General features: G+C 31.6%; 2 pseudogenes; both read left to right on the top strand.

Moving 5' to 3' along the window:
* Positions 1-273: 273 nt before the first annotated feature.
* LOC125419430 (small ribosomal subunit protein uS2c-like) lies at positions 274-941 on the top strand (annotated as a pseudogene).
* Positions 942-4,825: 3,884 nt separating this feature from the next.
* LOC132804155 (ATP synthase subunit alpha, chloroplastic-like) lies at positions 4,826-6,178 on the top strand (annotated as a pseudogene).
* The last annotated feature ends 925 nt before the right edge of the window (positions 6,179-7,103 follow it).

Raw genomic sequence — 7,103 nt, 5'->3', positions numbered from 1 at the left:
TTATATGATATATCAAAAAAATCGTTTCTAGGATTTAATGATTCTTAAAAGCAAATTCATCCTTTTTTCTATTTGCATTGTGGTCATTTAATTTGGTAATAGAAATAACGATAATAACGAATAGAAAAAAAATGAATGGTCTGGATCGTGTATCAATGGCCAATCTTCGGTAGAAGAGAAGGTTCCGTTGGATCAATTATTTATTTCTATTTTAGCTTCTCTTTTTTTTTTTTTTCAATGAAAAAATAAAAAACAGAAGAAGTATGGGGAGAAATGACAAGGAGATATTGGACCATCAATTTGGAAGAGATGATGGGAGCAGGAGTTCATTTTGGTCATGGTACTAGGAAATGGAATCCTCGAATGGCACCTTATATCTTTGCGAGGCGTAAAGGTATTCATAATATAAATCATGCTAGAACTGCTCGATTTTTGGCAGAAGCTTGTGATTTAGTTTTTGATGCTACAAGTAGGGGAAAACAATTCTTAATTGTTGGTACTAAAAATAAAGTAGTAGATTCGGTAGCACGGGCTGCAATAAAGGCTCGGTGTCATTATGTTAATAAAAAAAGGCTAGATGGTATGTTAATTAATTGGTATACTATAGAAATGAGACTTCATAAATTCAGGGACTTGAGAATGGAACAAAAGATGGGGAGACTCAATCGTCTTCCGAAAAGGGATGCGGTGCTGTTGAAGAGACAATTATCTCACTTGCAAACATATCTCGGCGGGATTAAATATATAACAGGATTGCCTAATATTGTAAGAATTATTGATCAGCAACAAGAATCTACAGCTCTTCATGAATGTATGACTTTGGGCATTCCAACAATACAAATTGTGATCCAAATCTAGCAGATATTTCGGTTCCAACAAATGATGACGCTATGGATTCAATTCGATTAATTCTTAACAAATTAGTATTTTCTATTTGTTAGGGCCATTCTAGCTATATACAAAATTCTTGATTAATAATAAGATAAGTAAATTATTTTTGGAACTCCATAGAATAGATTTATTGAATCGGTTACTATTTCTAACTCGCATAAGAGAGATAAAAATAACTGAGGATATTATACGATTAGTAGGTATTCAAAATATCCAATGCAAGTATGCAAATAAAAAATGAGATGGTATTCAGAATGTCCTTGAATTCATTCGAGACGTGAACAAAACATGGATTGGAGAAGAATGAGGTCCCTGGGTTCCATTTGTTGGAATATGTTTTTATTTAATTTTTATTCGAATTGGTCAGGGGCTATTTTACCTTAGAAAATCATATAGTTACCTCATGGGGAGTTAGCCATGTCCACAAATGATATAAATACTACTGTTGCTTTAGCTTTACTCACGTCAGTAGCATATTTCTATGCGGGCCTTTCAAAAAAGGGATTGGGTTATTTTGGTAAATACATTCAACCAATACAATATATTAGTCGATGAATTAGTAGTTGTTGTTCTTGTTTCTTTAGTACCTTTAGTGGTTCCTATACCTATCATGTTCCTTGGATTATTTACAAGTGGCATTCAAGCTCTTATTTTTGCAACCTTAGCTACGGCTTATACAGGCGAATCCATGGAAGGTCATCATTGATTAGTTTTTGACATAGTCTTTTTTTTAGCTTAGCCTGACGGCATGTCTACGTGTCTCAAAGTAATCCATTTGGACTTAAGGAAGAAAAGTATACAAATAAGATGGAAATAAGAATAAAGTATATACAATCTATAGTAATAGTAAAAAGAATATTACGATATTAAGTTAAGGAGTTGTAAAAAAAAGGAAAAAAAAGAAGGAAAGAGATCTAAAAGATCTTTTTCCTCAAATTCCTGTTTGGTCGATTTATACCACCCTCCAATGAATACTCCCTTTCTATTGATATTGTTTTGTTCATTCAATTCACCAATTGACCCAAAAAAATTAATAAATAATAAATTATATGAACTTCGATCAACTCAATCCCGATATTTCTATGCAATGATTATGTAACGAATTTGTCAGTTAGATTGATTGTACTCATGGGGGATAATGATAAGTAAAAATAGAAGATAAGGGTTTACAAAAAGGATATTTATTAAAAAAAGGGGTTGATTAGAGGAGGAGGGGGGGTCGAACTAGATGTATGTAATCTAATCGTTATAAGACAATTCTTATGTATGTTTCGAAGAATGATTATAGAATCCAACTGAATCTAAGATACGAATAGTTAGTTTACGTTATGGGGGAAAGACTGTTGGAGGTTGGTGTGGTTTGGGGTTCACTTGACCAAGAGTGTTGTACACAAGGTGTTAGTCTTGTGCATAACCTTTAATCCGATTTTTCATTTGATGTTTAGGTGATTTTTGTGTTTGTTTTTGGTATGGTGATATTTAGGATTGTTAGGGTTTTTGTTTTTAAGGAAGAAGAAGAAGATGAAGAGAAGATGTTAGAGTAGGCCGCACAAAACTAGACAGCACACTAATTCTAAAAGCACAGAGAATGTCAGCCCCAACAATGGACCTATGTTGTGTTTCCAGCACATAGTCATTTTACAAAATAAAATCAATACCCAACAAAGAGACAATTCCTAAGATAAATACAATAAAACTTAAGCATTCAAAAAGACATTAAAAGGAACAAAAAACATAGGCATAAATATTGCATTAGGTCATTCAACAAAATATTTCTTTTAAAGAAAGAAAAAGGGTGCAAACCTTGGTGGATTTTGGTTTGCACAAGGTGGCAAGATTACCTCTTTTCAACAAAGACATGTATATGTGATATTCGATATTAACTTGGTATATATGAATTAAAGATATATTTAATTTGCCTTACTATTGTGTTATGAATTTCGATAGGCATTCCAATATTTTGATAGGGATTCCAATATAAGTCCTTCCATTTTGACTGTAATTTTTTTGAATATTGAATGAATTTAAATTACAAAAAAGAACAAAGAATTCAAAGAATGGTTCCCAAAAAAAAAAAAAAAAAGAAAGAACTCGCCAAACAAAAGTCATACGAATTAACAAAAATTACATAGATAGGAAAATATTGAAGCAGTTCTATTGCTTAAAGAATATTATTATTTCAATTCAGGGTTTTTAGTGACTTTGAATGGTTAAATCTTAGCGATAGAATAAGTAAGCCATAATTCATTGGTTGATTGTATCATTAACTATTTCTTTATTTTCTTTGTTTTTTATGAGGAATTTATCATGAATCCACTGATTTCTACAGTTTTGTTATTGCTGCTGGATTGGCTGTTGGGCTTGCTTCTATTGGACCTCGGGTTGGGCAAGGTACTGCCACGATACTTTATTGCTTAGTCTGGCTTTTATGGAAGCTTTGACAATTTATGGACTGGTTATGGCATTAGCGCTTTTATTTGCGAATCCCTTTGTTTAGACTTTTACATTATTCCTATTTAATTTAGAAAAATAATATAATAAAAAAATATAGATAATTAGTCTATCTATAGGAAAAAGGAAGAGGAGATCATATGAAAAATGTAACCGATTCTTTCCTTTCCTTGGGTTATTAGCCATTCGCTGGGAGTTTCAAGTTTAACACCGATATTTTAGCAACAAATCCAATAAATCTAAGTGTACTCTTTAGTGTATTGGTTTTTTTTGGAAAGGTAGTGTGTACGAGTTATTTATTTAAAAAATAGGCTAGATCCAACCAACTGCACTTTTTTTCGTTATAACTTGAAAAGGTGCACGATTTTGCAAGTTACTTCTGAATAAATTAAGAAATCATATTTAAGAACCATAGCATTTCGTGATTCATTGGTAAATAACCAATAATGTGGGATTGTTAACAAGGTTAAAGCTAAACCATTTGAAGTCCAGATGCAGCGTGGTACTCTTTCTACTACTATGTTAATATAGAATTTGTTAATCCATAAATGATTTCAAAGAGTTGGAATTTTTTTTTTTGATATAAAACACTCATGTCGATAAAAAAATGATTTGAGCCAGTTATTTGTATTTGATTTATAAATATTAGAAAAATAGATATGTCACCCCTTTTTTTTTATCTTTTTTATCCAATGCTGAATTGATGACCTGTGTATAAAGTAAAAAGAATTCTTTGGATTTGAAAAAAAAAAAAAAAACTACTTTGTTGACAATTATTTCTTTGGTCAGAAGAGTCCTCTGAATACTGTGTTCTTGGATTAGTGATCAATTTGTATACATTCACAAATATGAATAGAGATAAAAGGATAGGCTCATTACATTAAAAAAACCTAGGGAGCTTCCCCCATACATAAGTAATTGGGCATGAGAGCCAAATGAATCGAAAGATTCATGTTTGGTTCGGGAAGGTATCATGGAAGTTTTGAAATGAATGGAAAGGTAATCTACTTCATTAAGTGCTTTATTAGATAATCAAAAGCTGTAGATCCTGAAGACTATTCAAAATTGAAAAGAACTACACAGAAGGGGCCATGGAACGGCTGGAAAAAGCCCAATCCCGCTTGGTGAAAGTAGAAATGGAAGTGGAGTAGTTTCGAGCGAATGGACACTCTAAAATAGAATGAGAAAAATTGAATTTGATGAATTCAACTTAGAAAACCTAGGAACAATTAGAAAATTACAAAAATGAAACCATTCATTTTGAACAACAAAAATCTATTAATCAAGTTCGACAATGGGTTTTCCAACAAGCCTTACAAAGAGCTCTAGGAACTCTGAATAGTTGTTTGAACACAGAGTTACATTTACGTACCATCAATACTAATACTGGCATGATTGGAACGATGAAATAAATAAAGGGTTAGTCTTTCTACTGCAGTCATTACTTTTCTTTCAAACAAAAATAAAGAATTAAGATATACTCATGGTAACTATTTGAGCAGATGAAATTAGTAACATTATTCATGAACGTATTGAACAATATAATGGAGAAGTAAAGATTTTAAATACTAGTATTATACTCCAAGTAGGCGACGACATTGCTCATATTTATGATCTTGATAAAGTAATGGTGGGGGAATTAGTAGAATTTGAAGAAGGTACGATAGGCATTGCTCTAAATTTGGAATCAAATAATGTCGGTGTTGTGTTAATGGGTGATGGTTTGATGACACAAGAGGGAAGTTCCATAAAAGCAACAACAAAAACTGCTCAGATCCCGGTAAGTGAGGCTTTTTTGGGCTGTGTTATAAATGCTCTGGCTAAACCTATTGATGGTAAAGTTGAAATTTCAGCTTCTGAATCCCGGTTAATTGAATCTCCCACCCCGGGTATTATTTTGGGATGTTCGGTTTGTGAGCCTCTTCAAACAGGACTTATTGCTATTGATTCGATGATTCCTATAGGACGTGGTCAGCGAGAATTAATTATTGGGGATAGGAAAACCGATAAAATAGCAGTAGCCACAGATACAATTCTCAATCAACAAGGGCAAAATGTAATTTGCGTTTATGTATCTATTGGTCAAAAAGCATCTTCTGTGACTCAGGTGGTGACTACTTTACAAGAAAGGCCGATTCTCTGGCTACATTACAATACCTTGCTCCTGATATAGGAGCTGCTCTGGTGAAATATTTTTATGTATCGTGAACAACACACTTCAATTAATTATGATGATCTCAAAACAAGCACAGGCTTTTCGCCAAATGTATCTTTTATTACGGAGACCACCGAGCCAAGAAGCTTATTTGGGAGATGTTTTTTATTTGCATTCATGCCTTTTGGAAAGAGCTACTAAATCAAGTTCTCATTTAGGTGAAGGAAGAATAACTGCTTTACCAATAGCGCCGATCTATTCAATGTCAGAATCAAACCTACTATTAATGTGGGTATATTTGTATACAAAGTAGGGTCTGCAGCTCAAATTAAAGCCATGAAACAAGTATTTGGAAAATCAAAATTGGAATTGGTGCAATTCGCAGAATTAGAAGCCTTTGCACAATTTGTTTATGATCTCGATAAAGCTACTCAGAATCAATTGGCAAGAGGTCAACGATTACGTGAGTTGCTCAAACAATCTCAATCAGCGCCTCTTGCGGTGGAAGAATAGATAATGACTATTTATACTGGAACCAATGGTTATGTTGATTCCTTAGAAATTGGCCAGGTAAGGAAATTTCTCGTTGAGTTACATACTTACTTAAAAATGAATAAAACTCAATTCCAACAAATCATAGCTTCTACCGAGACATTTACTGAGGAAGCAAAAGCCCTTTAATAAATTATTAGATTTAATAAATTCAAAAATTTATTACTTGTTTTAAATTTATCACTTGTTTTGTGGTAACCAAGTAGTTATTTAGTTTATAGGAAGCAAAGTCAAAATTCCAAGAATGGATTTTTCTTTGGTAACATAAGATTAAATTGGAAAAAGAATCATGCAGATACTTTTTTTTATCGATAGCCCGTCAGGAAATCTCTATCAGACAAAATAAAGAGCGAATTCTATCTCTTTCATCCATAAAATTAGGCAAGGGGGTCCTGCATCTTTCTGTATCCCTCAAGAATCCCCAATTTTACTAAGGATCTCTTTCATTTGATCGTATTATAACGATTTTTTTTGCGAAGGGAAAAACAAAAATGAAGAATAATAAAAATAAATAATGACCATAATAAAAAAGCGAATTATCATACGTATATTGCATGTAGAAAGATGAATAACCCCATTTATTTACTTATTTTATTTATTTATTTGCACTTTTGATTTACATTAATTATATTATATACGCACTTAGTATATTCTAGTCTATTATATACTTTACAGACTTATAATATACTTTTTTATTTAATATATATTAAATATTTTTTTTTAATATAGATTAAATATATTAAAAATATATATATCAGTCTATAGACTCCTTATTATATCTTTATTTTATTATCTTATTTTATTATATCTTAGTATATATACATTATATACCATTTATTAATAATAATATTAATTAGTGCATATACTCACTTAGGTATACTCAGTATAATAATATAATTATTACATGAATTATAAGATATCTTTATAACAGGTTAAAAGATTAACATAACAATAAATAACAGGTACAAATCAAATATTAAATCGAGGTACCCATTCTATGACAATTCTTACCACCTTACCCTCTATTTTTGTGCTTTTAGTGGGCTTAGCTTTT

The sequence above is a fragment of the Ziziphus jujuba genome, chromosome 6 (assembly GCF_031755915.1).
Source record: "Ziziphus jujuba cultivar Dongzao chromosome 6, ASM3175591v1".
NCBI lineage: Eukaryota > Viridiplantae > Streptophyta > Magnoliopsida > Rosales > Rhamnaceae > Ziziphus > Ziziphus jujuba.
The sequence above is the reverse complement of the archived record's forward strand: the minus strand, read 5'-3'. Positions and strand labels throughout refer to the sequence as shown.